Below are 13,472 nucleotides of genomic sequence, written 5' to 3'. Positions count from 1 at the left end.
GCGGTCACCACTCTGAAGAGCACAGCCCATGAGGACCCGCTCCATTCTCATGTCATGAGTGCCATACGTGCTGCCAGGGCTCAGACATTTTTTCACCAATCAAGGCCTCTCCCTCAAACTCCAGGTTCTGGGGTGCAATCGAGTGCCTCAACGACACTTCATATTTAACAGGTCCAAAGGAACTCCTCAGAAGATGCTAGAACCACCCTGATTCCTCTGGTTCTCTCAAAGCGCACAGCCTGTGGGCTCCACGTGGATCCTGTGGGATCTGAGCCCTGGAGTCTTCCTGTCTCCACTACTTTTCCCACACTCCCACCGCCACTTCCAGGGTCACTTCCAGGGTCACAAGGTCACTTTCAGAGGTCCCACCTGCTTCATCTCCCCACTCCCATTTCTGGCCCTCAGTCCATCCTTCATCCTAAGACAGAGGATCATTTTAGAACAGAAGTCAGATGCTGTGATTCTTCCGCTCAGACCCCCCAGTAGTTCCCCCCAACTCCCAACTCCCTGAGACCTATAGCTAAAGCCCCACCACCACCACCACTTGCCTGGCTCACTCCCCATCCCGTTCCCAGGACATGGACATGCCAGAAGCTTTCCCAAGCCAGGGCCGCCACACCAGTCCTTCCATCTGTCTAGATGGCTTTTCCCCAAACATCTACAGAGTCCTGCCTCGGTTGCTGTTTGAATATCTTCTCCTGCTGTCCTTCCCTGTCACGCTGGATGAAGCTGCAAACCAGGCCCCCACACAATATTCCCTAGTCCCCTTCTCCTCTTGCTTTCCCCTCCTGGCATTTAGCACCAGCTCACATCCTGTGGGCTTTGTTGTCTGTCTTTCTCCCCTATTCAAATAGAAGCCCTGTGGAGGCAAGTCTATTTTGTCACTGCTGGTCGCCTTTGCTCAGAATAGTTACCGGCACATATTTCTTGTTGAATAATAAATGAGTGAATGCTTGACAATAGGAAGGAAGGGTGAGGGGAAGAGGGAGTCGAAGGCCTTCTTACCACTGGAAGTAAGGTCACAGGCTATCTCTGCTCCACACGCAGGGTGCATCTTCCCCCAAATGTCTAGGGCGGTGGGGTCCAATCAGCATCCTCACTGAATCCACCCCCAGGTGTCAATCCCTGCCCTGCCCAGCCCATTCCACTGATGGAGTGATGACAGCTATAACCACCAGCGCCAAGATATATACTGAGAACTGAGCATTTCACATACTTTATCCCATTTGAATCCTTATGATAAATCTCAACCCCTCGTAGCTGGGAAGAGTCTGAACCACCCCCAATCCAGCCAGAGAGAAGGGTCTAGACTCACCTGTGCCCCAAGAGATGAAGCCTTCTGCCCAGCCTCTGTCTTGTTCCTTGCTCTGCAACAACATAGAGAGAGCGATAAATGTTAGTTCCCTTTGCTCCTGCCCAGTCCCACCCCCAAATTCCATCCAGCCTGCCGGGAACCCTGCTCAGTCCTTGCTACTTCATGACCTTCCCTGGAAAGTTGACACTATTCATGGCCTTCTAGTTGCTTTAGGGCATCTGGTTTGTACCCCTCTTTCTTTAGAATCAGGGCTTTGTTTCCAGTCTCTTGATAACATTGGTCACACATGGAGGTGTACCGCTTACATCTCCCTGCAAGGAAGGACTCTTTGTCCCAGGCACTGTCAGCCCTCCCAGGGCTGCCTGGGCCTCAGAGAGCTGCCTCATCCAAGGTCACAGCCTTCTCAGATGACTTGTACCCAGTGTCTGACAGAGGAAAGGGGTAGAAGTTGAGCCCACTCAGGTGACTGAGTTGAGCACGCTCAGATGACTCTGGTGGGCATCTGACCTTAGCGCTCTGTAGCGTCAACCAAAACTGTCAACCTGCATCAACTTCTCCTCTGCTCTGGACAGCCTCCTTCCCTCACTCTCACAGGCATCTGTCATGAGTACACCGTTGTAGCCATCTTGCAGGATAAACCACTTGCATCTCCCACCCCCAACCAGAACCCAACCTGCATCCCTCATTCCCAACCAGACCAACCCACAAATTCTCCTGGACAGAGTGATGAGGCCTTTCTCTCTGACACCAGAGTATAAGCCAGCCAGACCATGCAGGGTATCGGCAGCCAGACCACACAGTTGACTCTTGGCTCCAGCCCCTTCTTCCTACCGGATGCCATATAGGCTGAAGACTTCAGAAGCTATGATCAGTAAAGACTCTTAAAGTCCTCCAGCTTGGTTCCATCATTATTATTTAAAATTCAGGACCCCTGATGCCCAAGGCGCAGGGATACTGGAGGCCCGAAGATAAGAGGTCCCTGTCGTTCTGCTTCAAAAACAAGTGGCCCAAGCCATGGGTAGCTGCTCTCGTCCTCCAGCAGAGATTCTTGCTCCCTCTTACCTTGACAAAAGGCACCACTTGATCCATGACTTTACAGCATGTCCAACCAGTACCTCGAGACCACAGTGAATTTGTGTTTCTAATGAGCACCCTTCCTGCTGGTGGAGAGGCTCATGCTGAGATTGCCAGGAAAAGGGTTATTCTAAGACTAGACCAAATGAGTAATTGCATCTAGAGATCTGTCCAGTCTTCTAGATTTCCTTGGGAGACAAGCACAAGCCATGTAGAGGAAAGAAAGAAAGACAGGAAAAGGTAGACAGGACCTTCCCTGGATGGAGGTGACTTTTGCAGCCCAGCACTCTACAGAGAGGACTTCCACTGAGACCAAAGGACCATCGTCTCAGAGCAATGGGCAGCTGAGCCAGAGAGGGCTTAGTGAACGAGCTCACAGATATCCACTACGCATCTACGCTGGGCCAGGACTGCTCATGGCAGAGCTGTTGGGGAAAGTAGAGATCCAGGCTCGCTGGCAAAGAACAGGGCAGGAGGTCGAGATTCCGGGAAGCCTGGCCAGCTTCAGAGCAGAGTAAGCACAGATGTATAAAACACACAGACGGGGAGAGCTGGGACCAGGTCAGGATGCTGACCAAAGCAGGCTGTTGTCCTTGACAACTCGGGCCCCTGAAGACTCTGCCCAATGACACAAGGTCCCTATCATTCTGCTCCAGGAACAGCTGGTACGAGCCCTGGGCAGGCCAGATACTCTGGGCTTTGGATATGGAATGAGGTGTGACTAAGTCCCCATGAACACTGCATCCTCAGATTTTCATCTTAGAATAGCCTGTTTAGTCTTTGCCTTTCACCCACTCAGCCACTTTTTTTTTTTTTTTTTAATGAAAATACCTACTAGTCTACATAGGACCAATTGGCTTGATTCATGGAGCGAAACCCCTCAAGTAAAGACATTACCCCCTCTCTGGAGTCCTAGCAACTAGAAGGGTTTTCTTTCATTTAAAGAAGCATAGCAAGACTTGCATTCACCTGCTTGTTCTGGAGTTCTCCGGGGATGCAGTGTTGGACGGTGGGTACTAGTACATTCTGTGCACAAATGCTGAAATATCACTAGTTCAAACAGCTTAATGATCATTGTACATGTGCCCTGAGCAAGGCTGCATGAATAACTAAAATGTCAAATGTCTTTGTTTTAGCTGCTATTCTATCAACTCTGTGGGTCTCATAAGCATGAGCCACATGCCAATTAGAATCTTGGATGGTCAAGTGTAAATGTCTTTGTTTCATAAAAATGAAAGAGTGAATTATCACTTAAACTCTGTCTAGAAGAAATAATCTTTTAAAACCTCAAGATCCGTGGGTAGGAGGGATGGGTTGTTAGAGAGGATCCTCCCTAAAGATTGCTCCCTTGCACTTGAGTAGAACACATCCAAGGGCATAGTTCCATAGGTATGAACTGGAATTTCCCACTGGAATCAAAATGCCAGGCAGCCCTGAGCATCACTCTATTTGTCAAGGCTGTAGACACACACACACACACACACACACACACACACACACGTCAAGCCTGAAAGAGGGAGGATCTCAAGAGTGATGGTGTCTGCAGGGGTTTCTGAGATAAGATGAGGAGTCTTTACAGCTTCCAAAGGGAGGAACCCCAGCTACATTCTCCCTGCACCAGGGATTGGAGAGGTCAGTGGGCAAGGGCCCAGGGAGACAACTGTTCTCTCAAGACTCTCCCCTGATGAGCTATGCCTCAGCTACAAAAAGCCAACCACAAACCCAGTGTTTCCAACACTTTTTCCATCTCAGAAAATTTCATTCTTTTTAATCAAGATCAACACACACACATATATATAAACATATACATCTATACTTGTATATATACACACACATACATATATGCATGTGTGCATATAAAATATGATTTGAGTTATCAAACTCTCCTTTGTCATTTCAGTGGGGGTGAGAAGGTGTCCAGGGGTGAGCAGAGGGCTGATATGGATCACCGGGGGCATGGTAGGGATGAATCAAAGCTGTTCTACTTTCTCCAAGACTGTGCTTTGTTCCCAGGTACGTGTGTGGACAATGGGGAGGTAGAGGAAGTGTGGGTCCCAAGACATGGGTCCTTCAGGGGACAGGAAGTACTCCAGGGGCAGTCTCAATCTTGTGAGTCACTGCCATGAGGTGCCCGTGGGGTCAGACAGCCTGCCTTGTAATCCCACCTCCTCACTCACTAGCTGTGTGTCTGGGTCTCAGTTTCCCCCATCTGTCCATTGAGGAGAGTCATATTTGCCTCATGGAGTGGTTGGGTGAAATCAGCGGGATAAGGACTAGAACGCAACGCAACCAGTGATGACGTGCAGATGAAGCCGGGGATGAGGAGGATACCCCCAGAACACAGTAGGCCAACCAATGACTTAGAATCAAAATCTAGCCTTGGATTCCCAGACCAGGGCTCTTCTTAACATACTGGGGATTTTTGAAGTGAAATCCACAGATAAAGTATCAGCGGTCCCTTGAGTGATATCAGAAACTTGCTAAATTTGACGTTTTCATCTCAAAAATTGAAAACCATTAGCGAGACTGTATCAGGATTGTGTGTGGGTGATCATGTGAATCACCAAATAATGCCTCGGGAATTCAGAGTTTGCATTTACATTCGGGTTTACCATCACGTTTTTGCAAAATGAAGGCCAGAAGACTTCCCGGGCTGCTGTGCAAACACAGGTTTAGCGGTTTAGCAATTGTTCAAACAGAGACAAGTAGAGGGAGGATTGAGTCATCAAACACTTCAGGGGACACTGGCAGGCCACGGCTCTGTGCCGAAGCGGACAGGACTGAAGTCACCACTTTCCAAGCAGGTGCTGGAGGGAATACCGTCGTGGTGGCAACAACTTGCTTGACAGCACTACCAGCGAGGGTGTGCGACCGGAAATTGTCCTGTGAGGTGGGATGTATTTTTTAGACTTTTTAAGTTATTACACTTGGGCGCTCTAAAAACTGACCGGCCCATCAAAATCTTAGGTTTGTGTTTACAGATTTGTCCATTTTAACACATGAAAAATAACAATATGGGTAAAATTCTTATATTCTTATATTCAAATATTAATAATATTGACAATAACTCTAATGATGGCCTGGCATGTCCAAACATCAAAACAATCTAGTTGATAAGAAGCAGGACTTAAAATGGGAATACATCCTCTTATTATTAAACCCAACATTGCTTATTTTACTTTCAGCAAAACATCATCTGTCACATTAAATTAATGCCATTAATTTGAATTTTAATGGTTTTGCAGTTTTGTTTGCATTTAATGTGTAATTGTGTTTTGGTTTTATAGCGGTGCAAGAGCTAGAAGCATAAGGAATTTATACTTACTTTTATGTTTGTATATATTTAAGTAACAATATGATCAAAATAATTTTAGTCAACACCGGGGGTCTGCAATAATTTTTTCCCCTTTAAAATGCATGTATTAGTCAATTTTAAGAATCACTGAGGCTGCGCAATAGCTCACTGCTAAATGCACAAGGGTACTTTAATTTAAAAAGTCCTGAGTGAGGTTGGATTTGGCCCAAAGCATTGTGGGATGGGCATGTGAGCCAAAACTGCTCCCTAGGAGTCGGGAGCTGAACTTTGCAAAGTGCTAAGCCAGTTAGTGACCATCCCAGATGGCTAAAGGATCCTAATGGACTACCGATATCTTTGCAGTCCCTTTCTGCTATTCCTTTGCTAAACGGTTTCAAGCAATTCACGCTCATTCAGTGATAAGCCACTGAGCTCCCAGGTGTTCGTAACCAGAATCATATATGACAAACTTTGCATTCATGCACTTTGCGGGAAGAGAAGGCCCACAGTCAGGTGCATATTGTCATCATTCCCCCCAGGCAATGGCTGGGGGTCCCTGTGCCTGACTCCTCGGCAGGTACTTGCTCATTAACCTTCCGTCTGTACTTGAGAGCTGAAGAGGTAGGGGCCTGGGAGGGCTGGGTCACTTACTTAACACCTACAGCTGAGTAAGTGGCTGAGCAGGGCCTCGAACTTGTGTCCACAGGGCCCTGGAGCCTGGACTGATAGCCACTCCACCCGGCCACCTCCTCCTCTCCCAGCGGCAGCAGGTTCTCAGGCAGTTGCTAATCCCCTACAGATAGGACTGTTCTCCTATGTAGCAGGATGGGAATGGGAGTCCTTTAGCTGAAACCCCAAAGCCAAGGGCAGCAGGTGACAAATCCCCCCACAATCCAAATGAGGGGTGCTAGAGTCCCTACCTGAGGTGTGTTGTGAACTGTGTGTTCTTTCTTCTCACTCTTCAGCCCACATTTAAAGCAAACCAAGGGAGTGGGTGTCAGGGTATGAGGGGACTTCCCCACTCATAAAGTGCTGGGACCCCACTGCTCTCTGCACCTCCACAAGCTACTGTACCTCCGCAAGCTACAGGGGCTCCAGAGAAATGAGGGTGGCTGCAGAGAAGGGGCACCTATGCCTCATTTCCCAGATGGAGGCTCACTGAGCTGCAGAAACCCCAAACCCACGTCTAGGCACAGCTATTTCAGTTTATCACACGATTCCCCCCACACCGTTCCCAGAGTTAGAGAGGACGGCATCTCCAAGAGATTGTCCCACTCGGAGACCTCGGGCTGAGAGGTTAACCAGAGGAAGGGGAGGCCAAGGGCAGCCGCAGGACCTACAGGCAAACGGGAGCTTCTCCAAGGCCAAGAGGAGGCCAGAGAGGGTAACCAGGTTCTAGGGCCGTGCTGGGGACCCAGCCCAGACATGACAGAGGACCACTGAGGTAACACCTATACCCCACAAAATACCCAGCACTGGCACACCTGCCCACACAGAGGCAAAATAAATAAATTCAGCCAGCACTGTGCATTTGAAAAAGATCGGGCCCCCTTTCTTCCATCCTCCATCATTTTTCGGGGCCCCTGAAGAAACCAAGGGCAGACAGGAGGATGTACTGGTTTCCTAGGGCTGCTGTGACAAAAATCCCACAAACTGGGTGGCTTGTAGACAGAAGTTTCTTTTATTTATTTATTTTTTTTAGATTTTTTTTTAATTTATTCATGAGAGAGAGAGAGCAGAGCAGAGACACAGGCAGAGGGAGAAGCAGGCTCCATGCAGGGAGCCCAATGTGGGACTCGATCCCGGGACTCCAGGATTATGTCCTAGACCAAAGGCAGATGCTAAACCACTGAGCCTCCCAGGCATCCCCAAGAAGTTTCTTGTCATCTACTTCTGGACACTAGAAGTCCAAGACCGGGGTGTCAGTGAGGACACCTCTCTTTAACAGCTCTGGGGGAGGATCCTTGCCTTGCTCTTCCAGCTTCTGGTGATGGCCGGTGGTCCTCGGCCTTCTTCGGCTGATGGATGGGTCACTCCAGTCACATGGCCATTTTCTCCTGTGTGTCTCCCCTCTGCATGTCCAAATTTCCCCTTTACATAAGAACACTAGTCCTACTGGATTGGGGCCCACCCTGAGGACTGCATTCTAACTCAATTAATTCTATAAAGACTATTTTCAAATAAGGTGACACGCTGACGAAGCAGGTGTTACGACTTCAACTTCTCTTTTTTCAGAGACACAACTCAACCCATAACAGAGGACAACACATCCCCAGGCCACCGCAGGCCTCCACGCACCAACGTGGAGGTCCACACGGCAGGGAGGGAGACACTCTAAACCAATGCAGAGGACAGGCTGTGCATGGGCCTTTTTAAAATCTGAGAATAAAATTTGTTCTGTGCATGAAAATGGTTGAGAAGCTCTTGTAGGTGCCTGCGATGTCATCAAGGGGAGGGGAAGGAGATCCAGCCGGGCATGATTGAAAGCATCGAAGGGAGAAAAATAAAGCCATTTCCTGTTCGTACCCCATCGAGTTCAGCCCATTCAATATATGGTTATATATACAAGAGGCAGCTAGGGACCGAGGCAGCACAATATAACATCAAGTGAATTAAATCAACTGTGGAGGAGGAAAAAAATAAAAAGGCAGAGAGAAAATGCTAAGAGAGTCAGGGAGGAAAGACTCGGCATGTGCCCCCCTGGGGCTGGGCCTTCAAGGATGGGGTGGGCTCTGCACAGTGAGCAGAAGGGTGAGGGCAGGACCTGGGTGAGCAGAGCTGACCCTGTGCCAAAGCTGCAGACAGCCTGGATCCCGTCCCAGGAAGGTCTACGACCCTCTTAAAGAACTTTTATGTCCCCCATCCTGGGCAGCGGATGCAGATTTTATGTGTGTCTGCAGGAGGCTAAAACTGTCTTCAAACACAAAATTATAATGATCAGATGTCTGTCTCGGGGATGCGAGTGTTTCCTCAAGCCGAGAGAGCCCTGCAGACAGTGCCAGAAGTGGATTATAAATAACCCACTACCACGTCTCTCCTTCCCCCTGGCGAGGCTCCTGGCCCCCAGTCTCTTTCTCCCAGTTGGCGAGATCCCAGATGGGTTTTAACGAACAGTTTTGCTTTCTCAGCTGCATGCACCCGGGTTTTTCTGGATCAAAACATGGGCTTCTTCTTCTTCTTCTCTCCTGCCTTGTGAGCCGAGTGGAGAGGCTGTTTGGGGTCTTAGAACATCGGAGAGAATAGGAAGATGCCACTGGCCCACCAGAAAGGAGGACCGAGAGGGAAGTACCCACTACAAAGAGGAGGCCCAGAGCCTGACGGTTTGCAGAGAGCTTCTGGGCTGGGTGTTCGCCTTCATTTCTGAATTCAGGGCCACAGGAGGTCAGGGGGCAAAATGTCTCTAAGAGGAGGCCCCGAGGCTAAGCCCATGCACTCGGCCATGATCACATGCTGCACCCTGATGGGTGGGACGTCCCTTTCAAGTCTGCTGGGCAGCTTCAGCAGCACTGGGTGGGTGCATGCCCAACCCCCTCACCTTGTATGCCCCCCGCCCCCAGCGCCGGCTCCAGCTCTCCTGCAAGACCCTCCTCTCACCAGCGTCCCTACCTCCAAATCCTCTTCTGCCCTCCCTCTTAGACCAGGACTCCCAGAGCCTTCCCAGAAGCCGCCTCCCTCGGCCCAAGAGCCCATCTCCCTAAACACCTCCGGTCCTTTGACCTGTTCATCCTTCCCAGGCATCCTTTCCATCTAATATCAGAGCCTCGTTTCCCAGAAGGGGTGCTGCTGAGGATAAGCAATGCCTCCCATTCTGCAGAGCGAAGGGGACCCTTAGGTGTAAATGCAGCAGGGAGTCCCTGGGTGCCTCAGCCCCCGCAGGAGAGCAGCCAAGTTCCCAAGGCTCCTGCATAACGGAGCAAGCTTCACCCGATCTGCGTCAGTATTTCCCAGGCTCTGTGATGGGGGAATCTTTGGTCCCCATAACAGTCCCCAGGCATGGAGTGTCACGGACCCCACTTTTGGAAGAGCCCCAGGAAGGGTGTGTGGTGACACACAGCACCCCTGGCAGGTTCGTGGGGTGGGGGTAGGGGGTGAGCCGGGACTGTGTCTTACCTGCCTCTTCCCCGACACAATGCCCTGCACATCCTAAGTGGCAGCCGTAATCGGGCAATCCTGTGCCCACCCGACCCACCCTGGGGCAGTGAACAGACTCGGGGGGTGATGTCAGGTGGGGTCCTGAGGCAGAAAGAAGGCACGGGCTCACCCTCTGCCCTTTAAGCCCCCTCCCCACTATCCCACCCAGTGTCCCCTCCCTTCTCCACAACCAGAGGGCCACTGAATTCTCCAGAAGGCGGCCAGTGTTTAATAACCACACAAAAGCTCACAGACAGCGAGGTGCGGTGGAAAACCGTGGGGACACACAGACCGGAGCCGGCTTTCTCCCTTTCAGTGGCTGATCTTGAGCCAATTCCTCTACCACTGCGAAGCTCAGTTTCCTCATCTGTACAAGAACCATTGTCAGGCCGGCTGCTCCAGGCCGCCATGAACCTTCCCTGAGATGCCTCTAAGTGGACACAAGTCCCAACTCCCAAGTCCCACACAGCAGCCGGGGAGGGTCTACAGCAGGCTGTGATTCTGGATCCTGCCTGGAAACAGATTTCCTTTTGCTGACCCATGGGGTGTGCATTTGTGGGGAGTCTCGCTGAAATGAGAGACCTTAGGGTTTCAGTTAAACTAGTAGCAGATTTGAGGGCACAAGAGCCGATGTGGTGCTCTCCGGAAGGGTCCTGGTGACTTTCTGGGGAGCTCCTTCTGTGTGCAGGGCCTGCCGGAATAGAACAGATCGGAGTTTCCCTGGGAGCATGTCTGAGCCCTCCCTCCCCGAGGGGCCCTGTGGGGGGCATGGCCTGGGATGAGCAGAGAGCACCCGGTTGCGGGGCTTGGTCTCCAGGGGCCTGGCATGGACCGTCCCTCAAGCTCTGGCCTCTGTCCCCATACAGTTTTCTCTAAGTACCTCCTTTCTCACCCAGGCCCTAGAGCTCAGTCTAACTGCCTTGGGGGAGGAGATAAAGCTGTGGGAAACTGAGAAGCTAGGCACCTCTTTCCTGCGTGGCACCCCAAGGAGCCATCTCTATCTGGAAACAAGGAGGCCCAAGGGTCTCTGATGAAGGATACGGAGGATGCGCCATGAGTTAGAGCATGTGCCCCCGTGGTGGGGTCTCCTTGGGCACGGGGACAGGAGGGGATCAGAGGGAGGGCCATCAAGGGAGTTGTCCATAGGCCCCAAGAAGATGAACCCTACACGAGACGCCCAAATTCCTGAGATGGGGAAGAGAAAATCCTGGGCTCCATGGCTGGGGAGGAGGCGGGGTTCTGGAGAATAAGTGTCTACAGGGTATTTCTAGGCCGTGGAGACTCAGGCAGCTTCACGGTGTTTTCATGCCCCAGAGGGTGGCACGAGCCACAGGATTGGTTCTATGGGGTCCAGGGCCCGTGAGGAGGGAGCAGAGGACGCTGCCCACCAAAGGGGGCCTGCCAACCGGGCAGCAGCATCTCAGCCCCACGCTGCCCGAAGGGCACGTCCCAGCAGCCAGGGGTCCCACCCATCCACACCCACATGAGCTCGCAGGTCCACCGCGCGTCCCCTCGTTGCGGTGGGAATCAGAAACAGAAAGCGAATTGTCATGGGAAATTTGAGGAAATTCCATTTCTTGCACGCCTGAGCTTTTGACTGACGTTCCCAGCCACTGAACCTAGTGAAGGCTCAGGACCGTCCTACCGTGACCACCGAAGACACCGGATCCAGAAGGGGATCTGCGAGGCACCAGCCAGGAGCACACAGCACTCTCCCCCACATCTTCTCGCTCCGAGGGGCCTGCAGAGGAGCAGCAGCCTGTGTCCCCAGGGCCTGGCGCTGGAGCCTCACTCCACTCTCTGACCCCCTGAGACCCGGGGCTTTGTCCCCAAGGGGTCACAGGGCCCCGATATTGTGGACTAGACGAGGCGCTCTGTAGGGTAAAATCCTCCGTGCCGTGTCTGGTACAGATTAAGTGAGCCCTTGGTTAGTGGTGGCTGCTGTCCTCATCATGGTCACAGAGACTACACCTTCCGCCTCTGCCCTCTCCTTGGCCTATCTGCCCCTTTTCCCTCCCCGTCCTGCCAAAAGGGCCAAGGGAGGGAGAGGGGATTCCTGAGTGGGTTGCGGGGGAATTCCAGCCGGCCCATTCGGGGACAGAGCTGTCCCTCGCTGTCACCATTGGAGGACGCCAAACCTGGAAGGACCCCCCACCAGACCAAAAGGCCCTGGCACCCTCGGTCCCCAGATGGGAAGGCAGCCCAGAGGAGGTGGGGCAAAAGCCGGGCCCAGGCTGAAAGCCAGACCCGCTGGCCCAGGCCACTGCCTTCCCACCAGGCCGGATCCGTGAGGGAGGAGGAGGAGGAGGAAGAGGTAACGGACTGCTGACTCCTCACGTCTAATAATGGTATCACTCACTTCCTTGGATCCAGTCCCAGAGGGGTGGTCCTGGAAAGTCGGGAGGCGGCAAAGCAGCCGGATAATCCCCCTGCGTGCTCTCTGGAGAACAGCAGCGAGCTAATGGACTCACCTCTGCTTCCTTCCCCAGGCCGAGACCCCGCAGCTGCCAGCAGAACCTGGAGGTCACAGGAGACCCTGACAGGCGGGCAAGGGGGAGGGACACTGTCCCCGCCTCACCCAGAGGGCCCGTCCTGGCAATCCAGGCCAGGGGGGATGTCACCTGCCTGCGTTAACATTGGGGCCTGTACTGGGCTCAGGGGAAGGACCGGGAACCCTATCAGAAGATACTCAGGCAAGAGCCCCTTCCTTTCTGTAGATGGCTACCCCCCCCCCCATCTTCTTTCTTCTCGTCCCCTTCCGTCCCGTCCGTGCACAGGTCCTAACCATCTGAGTGACTCGCTGCCCCTGCAGCCAGCTGCACACTCAGGGCCTCCGCAGCCCGCGTGGCCTTCCTCTCCACTCATCCTCTCCCACCTCTGGCGGTGGCCAGAAATCTGACATCCAAGTGACGCCCCCCGAATAATCACAGTCCCTCTCGGGGACCCTGGCCATCCCGCTTCATGCTGGCAGAGGAGCCCAGGCTGGCCTGCTCGCAGCCCGAGGGGGTCGCCTTGTCTCCGCCCCACCCCCCAGCCCTCCGCTTCACTGCCCCCCCCTCCAACAGGTGGTGCCGGTTTGGCTTTAGCCTCGGCCTCCTCCTCGCAGGGCCTGCCACCTGTCGTGGGCCCTGCTCAGGCTACTGGGAACTCGGTAGGACAGGAGAGGTGGAATGCAACCGCAGGGCAGCCGGGAATTGCCCTACAGGCGACGGGGCGACCCCCAAGTGCCAGTGCCAGCCAACGGTGGCAAAGGCAGAGCCATACAACGGAGCATGGGGGCCACAAGCAGGAGAGAAGCCCGACTGTTGGGCGTTCTGTTGAGAGAGAGAAGCTGGCCACACGGGCACCCAGGTTTCCGGGATGTGGGGCGCAGCCCGTTTCCTGACCGCAGTGCCAGCTATACAGGTGTATTCACTCTCGGGGAGACTCCATCACGTTGGACCCTTACGACCCGAGCCCTGCTCCGTAAGCATATTACACTTCGATAAAAAGTTTGCAGAAAAGGCCGTGAACCTGCAGCTCTGGGCCTTCTGACCCAACAGATTCCCCACTTTGGGCAGCCTCCGTCGAGGTCCGATCTTTGGGCACACTTCGGAAGTGGGGGTGCCTAGAGACCCTCGGGCCCGCTCTGTGCCGGCCCCTGGCACTGCCCCCCCG

General features: G+C 52.9%; 1 long non-coding RNA gene across 1 annotated transcript in view; it reads right to left on the bottom strand.

Annotated features, from left to right (window-relative positions):
- The window catches only part of LOC102154968, a 233,542-nt gene that overhangs the window by 47,903 nt on the left and 172,167 nt on the right, over window positions 1–13,472 (bottom strand). The window contains exon 6 of the long non-coding RNA XR_005358015.1: window positions 1,316–1,367. This is a non-coding gene — a long non-coding RNA (uncharacterized LOC102154968). The remainder of the gene's footprint in view (window positions 1–1,315; window positions 1,368–13,472) is intronic.

Source organism: Canis lupus, chromosome 4 (genome assembly GCF_011100685.1).
Source record: "Canis lupus familiaris isolate Mischka breed German Shepherd chromosome 4, alternate assembly UU_Cfam_GSD_1.0, whole genome shotgun sequence".
NCBI classification, from domain to species: Eukaryota; Metazoa; Chordata; class Mammalia; order Carnivora; family Canidae; genus Canis; species Canis lupus.
Note: the sequence above shows the minus strand (reverse complement) of the source record. Positions and strands in the feature narration are given on the sequence as shown.